Genomic DNA, 10,315 nt, shown 5'->3' with positions numbered 1-10,315 from the left:
CTTGGTCTGTGAACCACTCACAAGCCATTATCAGGCGAAGACCTGTGTTTTCCTGGGTGAAGCTCATCTGTACTCTGATAAGCTCTCCAGGCTAAGGCAGGCTGGTGGCTAAAGGGTTGGTATCGACCATACTCCTTAGTGATGCAGGTGGTACCCTCTGAGCCCCCACTGGTTTCTCTGTCAGCACCTAATGGCCCCGGGGCTTTGCTCCTCTAGACCCTGCGCGCTGGCCTCGACTTTCCCCTGATCTCTGTCGTTTGACTTGGACGAGGGCCGGGCCCCAGAGCCTCTCTCCCATGTTGTTGTTGGTGTCCAGCCACAGGGCCACTTTCTGGCTGAAACCTCCAGAGCACAGAGCCAGGACGGGGAAGGCCCCAGAACAGGTCACTGCACAGGGGAGCACGAGTCCCATGGCTACTCAGCCTTGGAGCCACAGCCAGACCTGAACCAGGACAGCAGGGGCGAGGGGCAGCTCGAGGAAGGGGCCCCAGTGCCCCACTCACCAGCTCCAGAGCCAGGGTCAGCTGGAGGTGTCCCCCTGATGACTGTATTGATTGGTTTGGGTTGCAGTAACAGTCCTCATGTTACTGTGTTTTGGAACAATCAATGCAGCGGTGAGACCAATTAATGTGACCATCCCTACGTAGGAAAACCAAGTCCTGGGTCAGGAACGGCCGTCCTTGCCTCCTTGCTGGCTCTCCGTCCATGGAGCACTCTGGTTTAGAAAACACTGTCTGTCACCGTTAACATTCATTTCAGTACCACCCCCATGCCAGGCACCGTGTGGAGCTGGGGTGCTGACAGTCATGCATTTGGGACCCCAGCAGCCTGGCAGGTGTTTGTGCCCAGGGCCTCTCAGGGGTCACAGCGTCTGAGCTGAGACAGAGACACTGAGGCCCACATCCATGGGTGGTGACGGGCCTTGGATTCACCTGCACACTTAGCTGTGTGCCTTATTGCCTGTGAAGTTTGGGGACACTGGATTCTACCTTATAGAACAAAAACAAACAAATTAACAAAAACAGAGCTCAGAAAGAGTGCTTTGCTCAAGGTGTCGGGCTTCCCCCTGCAGGCCTGCAAGCCTCGTAGTTGCCAGGCCTCTGGACCGAGGAAAGAGCCTGGAGTCAGCAACACAGACGTCACTGGTTTATTGAACAGGAGACCTTACACGTCCGCAGCAAACGATCCTGGAGTGACACCAACCCTGCACGCAGACGACAAGCAGGATGTGGCAGTCTTCACTACGCAGGGGAGAAGGAGGCCACCATTCATGGGGGAATCAACGTCCGGTAGGCTCATCACTTACCAGGGAAACCGTCTGGGGCACATCCTCACAGCCCCTCAGGTTAAGGACCATCGGGGCAGATGTTTTCCTTTACTAAACTAGCAGGTGGGGCCTCTCTGGCCCAAGGATTAGAACACTCACTAGCTGGGGCAGGGGGCAAGCACTCTGGTGTGAGTAGGGTGTTGGGGAAGCAGGGACTGGTTGAGCAGAGGATGGACAAGGAGCAAGAGAACAGCCATCTCGAGTGACCTGCCCACACACAGGGTGACCACGGGGCCAGTAGCAGTCTGGGTGCCAGTCTTCAGTGCCTGGGGCTGCTCCCAGGGGCTGTCACACCAGCATGGAGCTCGAACCCAAGCTGACTCGCTGGGTGAGCTCCTTGCGTGACGTCAGCGAGTGCAGACCACAGGAAACAGGACTTGGGGAGCAAGCGGGGGAGGGGGCCGTCTTCCCTGGGCCCAGTCACCCACGTGGTCACCCTGGCATCCTCCTCTGTAACACAGACTTGAGAGGGTTCCTTGAGACTCTGCCTGCTCCCCAGGGGCCCTGCTGGCGATAACCTCCCTTGGGTCCCCCCTTGGCTTCATGCCGGTCCCATAGCTTATGTGCCCTTTGGGACTCTCTCAAGAGAAAGGGCACGTTCCCACACACTCGGGGTACAGGGCCGGACACTCACGTCCAAGTCGGTTCCAAGCATTAGCAGCTCAAAGGAGTTTTTCATCTTAAATGACTTTATTTGGTGTCAAAGACGAAAACATTATTATTCACATATTGCTCTAAGGAAAAGAATGTCTCTTTTTTTAAATAGTTATTTAAGTTCCGTGACCTTCTATTCATAATCTTGAGGTACTTTTAAAAATACTCCCTTTCTTTGGGCCTCACCAGAAGGACTTGTGGAAAGGCTCTGGTGATTTGTAACCTGCTGGTCTCCATTTCAGCATTTGCAGCTGTGATGCTTAGAAACGCCCCCCCATCCCCCCGTTAGTGAACTCTTGCTTCTCAGAAGAATAACGTTCTCAGAGCAGTGTGGCTTCAGGTTAAGAGGACAAAATAAACAAAGTGAAAAGCTCGGATTTCCTTTTAGGAACTCGATAGCTCAGCCCAGAAACACTCTTTGCCAACAGGTTGAAGCAGTGATGGTAATAACCACCACGTGGCCCAAGGTGTTCACGACCATCCTTTCCCGCCAGCCTCACCGTCCCACGCAGAGGTAAGCGGAGCAGGACCCTCGGACTCATCCCCCCAGGTGACTTCTGCCCATGGTGCTTTCCTGCCCGTTTCCTTCCCCCTCTGCAGAGACTCTCTGCCTCCAGACGCGGGATATCATGATGGGTCCCAGAGGCTGGTAGCGATCGCGGCAGGGAAGCCCTTCATCGCGCTCAGCTCAGTTCCTCATCCTTTAAGTCTGGCCCACTCACCCAGGATGTCCACTGAGCACCTGTCATGTGCCAAGAACTAGGAATATAAAAGCAAACTAGGCACATGCAAACCCCTGCCCTCTGACCTACACCAGATCCTCCCGTCCTGTCATCCACCAATCGGAAAGGCCCCCACCGTATCTGATTTCTCCTCGCGAGGATGAGGAAACCCAATCCACCCTTTTATTCTCTGACCATCTTCCAGTCTCACCCTGACTGCAATCCACCCACCAGCCTTGTGGCTCTTGCCTACATTTCCCTCCAAGTTCCCATTCTTCCGGTGTGAGTGGGCGGAGCACAGGGTTCTTAGGGCAGTGAAACTACCCTGCATTACAGACTGTAATAGTGGATGAATGTCAGTGTACATTTGTCAGAACCCATGCAGTGAGCCCTGATGTGAACTGTGGACTTGGTTACAATGACGAGCGGGTGTTGGTGCATCGGCTGTGACAAAAGCACCGTTCTGGGGGTGGGGATGCTGGCAGGGGCAGGGACTGTGCTTTTGTGGGGCAGGGGGTGTGTGGGGACTCCCTGTCCTTCCTGCTCAGTCTTGCTGTGAACCTAAAACTGCTCCAACAAGTAGTCTTTTTTTTTTTTTTTTTTTTTGGCTTGGTGCAGAGCTAGCCTGATTCAATTCAGTACAGACTGGCTCCAGCAACTCACACTAACCCACATTATTCCCGCCGGCATTTGGACTTTTTCTAGAGGCAGTATGAGTTTTAAAGCAGAAAAAAAAAAAATAGTGAGATCATTACTGGGTTTCAGGAAGATGGTTGAATGGGGATTAGCTGAGCTAGCCAGGAGTCAGGGGACCCATCAGGACCCTGTGGAGAGGGCCCCCTCCTGCCCCACTGCTCCCAAATCTTCGACCTTAGAAACATGCAGGAACAGCAGAATTTCATCACAGGCCCGAGGAAAACGCCAGCCTACTTTCCCTTATCACTGAGTTTTGCCATGACAGACTAGGCATCCTCCTTCCAAGAGTGAAGGAGGCAGCCTACCAGTGCTGGGTTATTCACAGAGATGACCGCCACCCAAGAGCTGGTGAACTCGGTCAGGAAGCCTTTGGCGTAGAGCTGACAGGCACAGCAAAGCCCCCTTTCACACCTGGCGAGTCTTGGGCTGTCCTCCTGTGAATGAGCGGTAACGCCAATCATGTCGCGCTGGCACCAGAAAGGCTCTCACAGAGCTGCTGGTCTTCCTCTCCAGCTGCTCCTCTTTGCCTGCTCAGATGTCTGCCTCCACCAGCTTTCATTTCCTTTTTCAGTTTTTCTTTCCCAACCAATTTCTTTGTTTAGGCCTCACTGCGTCTTCTTTTATCGATTCCCATTTACTTCCTCCAAGGAGTCGGAAGGCTTAACGTCAATTTCAATTTCCAAACCTTGGCAGCAATTGAGAAAAGTGCTTTCTTCAAATCAATACTTCCTCCCGACTCGACATGGAGCTATTAATGATGACTGGGTGTATGATTTCACTGGGAAAAAAATAGGAGCCAACAGGACTGAAATCCATGGATATAAAACTAGCTGGTTTTTCGAGATAGGTTTTACAGGGAGGCCACAAATGCTCAAAAGAAGCAGAAAGATCCTCGCGTTCACTGCACTCCCATTATCCACTGACCTTGTTACCACATCACCAGAAATCAGGTCCATTTGGCAAGAGTTCCTTTAAGGACTTGTTCTGCCAACTATGTGTGAACCTCTCTTTTTCCTTCCCGGTGATTTCAAATGGAAGGCTTTTTGCTGGCCACGCCAGCAGTTTCCTCAGCACTGTAAGTTATTTACAGTCGCTAATTGACTCATTGGGGTCCCTTCTTCCCAGACCAAAAATGTTGCGAGTGTTTCCACTCTAGGTGTGATGCTCAGTCATTCCTTCAGGGCCACCCCTCGTCCTTCTGCAGCTGTGCTTCCATAGGCGCCCCTCCCTCCTCAGACTTCTCCCCAGAACTCCTGTCCCCGTGTTAGGGACACCGCAGGCTCCTCTCCAGGCAAAGCAGAGGGAGACACCGGCCTGCCCCCGCCTCTCCACCCCAGCCCCCCATTCTCCACACCACTGCGTATGAAGTTGAAGAAGACTCCCCTGGAGTGTTTAGAACAACCGAAGGGAATTAAAAGGTAAAAGAGGGAGATTTTTCAACAGTACAAGAGGCCCCACCTCCACAGGTCCAAGCGGAAGAGCTTCGCAGGCTCCCGGCTTCTCTCACCTACAGAGCTGCCCCGGCTGCAGACCACGTCCTCACCCCAGGGGTACCTGGCCCCCTGCTGGAGTTTGCCTTCAGAATGTGCCCTGAGGGTGTTAGAAGAGGCTGGCCGGGGGGGCCCCCCCCAGCAGCACCCTCGAGGTCTCCTTCTCCTTTCCTTCCAAACATCAAGCTGGTACCAACTGGTGCGACATACACACACACACATGCCCACACGCATGCACACAAGCACAAGTGCAGACACTCCAACCCCGGTGAGGAGCAATAGAGTCAAATCCAAACAGCAATGCAGACAGTTTCCTAAGAACACCACAATTTTCAAGGTCGTGATGCCACGGGAGGGGCAGGTATGTTACTGCATCTTGTCTTAATGCATTTGCTCACCTCCACCCCAAACCTTTTCAGATTATCCTCCCTTGGGCTGGAGAAACAAGCCCTTTCTTAGGAAAGCCTGGGAGGCTGGGCCATGCTCTTCAGCCAGGGAAGAGGGGAGGGAAATGGGAACTTGGGAGGGAGAGTTACTTGTTCCTTCGCTTCTACACAGAGGGTCTGCATTTTAAAAGGAAACTTCTTCGGAGATGGGGGGGCGGGGTCAGGGAGGACCTAAGTCCTGTTCCCCAACCCTTCCCTGTCTCTCCTCTTGGGAACACTGAGTGCTCTGCAAGTGTGTTTGGCTGAAAGGATCCACCAGTGCGTTTATGAGGACTTGGCACCCAACTGTGAAAGGTTTCCAATTCCCGTGCTAATCTGTCATATATACTTGGTGTCCCTGTGGATTTTATTTCCCCAAAATAGTGCCATTCACTTAATATTTTTCTTTTCAACTTCTGTGCAAGCTGTTTCTAAAGGAAATACTATTGTAAGTACAGCAGATGGATAGGTGATGGATGGATACATGCTCAGTGGATCAGCGGATAGCTAAGACAGTAACTTCTCTCTCCAAACCTCACACATTCCAGCTATTTCCTTGGAACAGGCACCTAAACCTTCTGGCTGTTTATTAATTGAAAATGGGCCTCTCATTTTATTCTTCAGACTCAGCTGAAAAGGGGCTTTCGTCAAGCTGGAGAGAAGATGGCTGCATTGACAACTTCATCAGGGATCTCAGGCATGCATGTTCCAAAGAAAACCCGTGTTAAAATTTATTATGAGCCCACGTGGACCCTGGGCAGCAGCAGCAGGAACAGCTGTCTTCTAAGGCCCTTGCCGATCTGATGGACCTGAAAATTAGTTGCACCATTGGCCTCCCATAGAAAGTTCTTCACCCACCCTGCCATGAACTTTCCAAGTCACCATCCGGCACTTTCTGTCCTCCTGTGAGCCTCTCCTATAATGATCCCCCCCTGGGGAGGTTCCAGTCCCAGGAGGCTTTGGAAAACAGAGTCACGAAGATGGATCCAAGAACAAAGGTATGGCCAAGACGCAGATGTGCTGGTGCTCACTCCCAGCAGACTCCTGCACACCAGCTAATGCTGGACCCGAACAGATGTGCTTAGTCCTCCCTCTCCTCTGTCCAAAAAGTGTTTCAGAGAGATCACTACAGTACAGCCTTTGGGTTTGCAAGTAAATATATTTTCTCAAGAATCCTCAAGCAGGAAAATCAAAAGCCAAACCAAAGCAAAATAAGGTATCAAAGGCCCGAAAGATACTTAGGTGAATTACCATCCAAGTTTTACAAGCCTGCTTTCTTTGTCTGGTTTTTCTATCTGCCTCTTGGAAGTTTTAAGAAAAGGCTTCACAACTCTAGTGGCCCTGATGTAGCAGCAGCAATCAGAAACGCGCCCCGCCTCAGTGGAGAGAGACCAATTTTAGAGACACGTCATTTTATCTCTGTTCACGGTTAGGTATATAGCCTACTTGCCACAAAAAATAAAATGGATTAATTCAGAAAACCGCACAACAAAAAAAGGCAATATCAGAAGTCAACTGTGCCTTTGAGTAAACAGTGCCTTGAATTGTAAAGCATTTCAAGGATGAGCAGTAGGTTCAAATAATGCAGTTTTCTCTCAAACCATGAGCACAGCCTGCCATATAAGCTGTGTTTATGTGGCGTCAAATTCATAAATACAGATTCTAAGTTTCAGAAAACATGAAATGAAGCCTCTTCCTTGAAAGCAAGTATCAGTGTACCCCTTATGTTATTCAAAGGTGGGAAGCATGTATTTTGAGTGTGAGAACAGGGTTGCTTTGCTTCCCAACTCACAGAACAGTTCTGTACTAAGGATTTGAGCAAAAAATAACCTTGATTTTTATAGACTTGTATTTTTTTTCCAAGGCCGTGGCCTATAATCTTATTAAATTGAACAGTTCAAAATAAGCTTCCTTGGGAAACTTAGAAAACTGACTCTTGGAAAACTTTGACTTTTAAAATATATATTTGCTATTAGTTTTCATTTACCCAAAATGATTATTACCAAAAAATCAGAAATATTGCAGAAGGATATAATCAAGAATATCTATTCTTGCCACCCTCTCTCAGAGATAATCACAATCAGTAGTTTTGAGTGTATACTTTGAGTTTTTTTATTGAAATATAATTAATACTAGAGTTTTAAATATATATATTTGTATATGCATATTTTACTCAAATATACATACATGCACACACACACAGATGTGTTTTTTCTTTAGCAAAAATTGAATTGTATGCTAAGAGACTAAATCTTAATTGTTTCCACAAAAAAGGAATGGTGATTATGTAACCAGACAGAAGTGTTAGCCGACACTGTGGTGGTAATCATAATACCATATGTTATGTGCATCGAGTCAAGATGTTTTACACCTTGAACTTACACAACGTTATATGCCAATGATATTTCCATTTTCAAAGAATGGATTGTAATCTACCACCGTTCTGTGGCTTGCTGTTGTCATTGAAGGACCTACCTAGGACCTCTCTCCTGGATGGTGGAGAACAGGACGAAGATGCACCTGGGACAGTGGGCACCTGCGGCTCTGGCCCTGGAGGGAACAGGGCAGTGGGGACAACAGAGGCATTTGCTGCAGACGCTGGCCTGAGGAGGGGCTCCATACATGCTGCTGGAAGCGCTCACGCCCCAGGCCAGCCCAGGCCCTGCTGCCCCCACCACCTGCCGTGCAGGAGGGAAGGAGCCCAGCGGACCCAAGCAAGCAAGTTGCACGCTCCTGCCCTCAGCAAAGTGGGCTGTAAATGCCCCCACGTGACCCAGATGATTCTATTTTTAAAGTTATGCATCATTATGCTATTAAAGAAGAGAATTTGGCCATTTTCCATGCAGGAGGCTGCATACGTTACTTTATTATGAAAAGCCGAATGCTGCAATTTGTTTTCCAGGCTACATCCCTGCTTAGTGGAGATGCTGCATTTGTTCCACAGCCCTGTCTTCTGGGGCATTCGCTGCTCTCATAACTCAGGTTAAGCGACGCTTCAGGTCCTTACGAATAGCTCCGCCTCTTTGCCCCTCCACCGCTGTCTGTGGTCGCTACGCTACGCCTGCTGTTCTAAACGATTGGGACACCCTCGCTAATGAGCAGGAGGAGCCGATCTCTCTCTCACAGAAGGCACCTTCTCCAGAGTCAGGCAGAACCCCACCTGCACTGGGCACCCCCTCCCCTGTTTCTCTCAGACTCTTCCAAACGGAGCCTGGGAGTGGAGGGCCCATCATGAAGGGAGGAGGCCTCCATCGTGAACCCGTGTCCCCCCAGCACAACTGCCCCATGGCTGTGCTCCTTCTCCCACTGCCCATCGTTCAGTCTCTTTCAAAACCTGCTTGGAGTGATGATACGCTCAGTACACCCCTGGGGAGACCTGGTCCTAACTCTGGAACCCGACGCTGCGGCTCTGGGCTGTGTGTTTGGTCCTACACCCTGAGCTCCTGTGGCCACCACCCCGTCTGACTGACTGGTACCCGGATCACGGTGCCTTCCATCCCAGCCAGGGGAGCAGGGTCAGATGCAACTGAAGATGCAGGGGTGAGAGGCGCTGGGATGGGCCTTCCAAGAGCCTAGGGAGGCACCTAGAAACCCAGCCTCCGGGAAGGGGACTCAGAACCAAAATCACTTGGTTCAGTCGCTCCGGTAATCCACACTGCCGGGTGTTCTTCCTGCGGAGCTTGGGGAGAGCAAGACCTGCACAAGGCAGCGTTCTCACCTCTGATTGTGGGCCCATCACATGCGGGCCTGTCATTCCTTTGTTTTCTAATGAGAAGGTTGAACCCCATCATCTCAGGAGCAGCATCTGATTTCTTGGAGCGTCTGAAAGCTTCGGAGCCAGACAGCCCAGGGCCCAGGCACCCACCCTGTCTTGTAGGAGCTGCATGAGTTCAGGCAAATGACTGGCCTTTCTACACCTCAGGCTGCAACTCTCTGTTATGTTCACGTTAGAAATACCGCCCCTTAGAATCGAGGTGATTAGATGATGTAAGAGGTGTGCGGTGTTTACTTCATGTCCGACCCACAGTTAGTGCTGAAAATATGTTGGACACTGTTGCTACTGTGATGTTTCTTCCCCTCTAAGAACCTGTGACGCTGTGAGTGAAATGCAGAGAGCTGGGTAGATGCGAACAGGACAAAAGGGATGTGATTTTGCAAAGTCCTGCTAAGCACACCGGTCCGTGAGGGAGCCAATGACCTTTAGACACACACCTTGGCCACACGTGTCACCGGATGGTCCTGTGCAGGGTGGCTGCTGGGTCTTCAGTCTCTGTCAGCCCCACGCTCCCAGCACAGCCTGGTCCCGGAGCCTGATCCTAGACCTCCTGGGAGCTTGGGAGGTGCCTCTAGCGCTCTGTGCACCCAAAGTGTCCTGGAGCTGCAGAGATTCTGCTGGTCCCCCTGCAAGAGGGGGCCCCGAGAGAAGTGTTTATTTGCATCAGCTCAGAGGCCCCCTGGGCTCTCTGAAATACTGGAACTGTGGCCACTGTTGGCCCCACACAGGACGTGTAGGTGGATTTTGATGAGGCATTTTATCTCAGTCCAGTGGAAGCAAAGGTCAAAAAAAGACCAGGCTTTTCCACTTCAGTGAGGTTCCGAGAGCCAGATTCACAGAGACAGCAGGTGAAATGGTGGTGCCAGACGCTGGCAGGAGGGGTGGGCAGTCAGTGCTTCGTGGGTCCAGAGTTTCAGTCTGGGGTGATGGAAAAGATCTGGGACTGGATGGTGGTGGTGGTCACACAACACCGTGAATATGCGCAATGCTGAATTGTATGCCTACAAGTGGTAACTTTCATGCATGTTCTACCACAAGGGGTAAAAAACATGCAGTGCATGGCTTGGCTGTTCAGGCGTGAGCTGCAACGTTCCCACCTGCTCTCTGCCTCCTTCTTTTTCAGGCGATGCTGCAGAAATTGGTCCCTTTATAGAAAACTGTAGGTATGAGGCATGGTCCCAGGTGCATAAAACTCCACAAAATGAGTGTTAAAGAAACGCAATAAA

This window comes from Camelus ferus, chromosome 30 (genome assembly GCF_009834535.1).
Source record: "Camelus ferus isolate YT-003-E chromosome 30, BCGSAC_Cfer_1.0, whole genome shotgun sequence".
Taxonomy (NCBI): domain Eukaryota; kingdom Metazoa; phylum Chordata; class Mammalia; order Artiodactyla; family Camelidae; genus Camelus; species Camelus ferus.
This window is presented reverse-complemented; position numbering follows the sequence as displayed.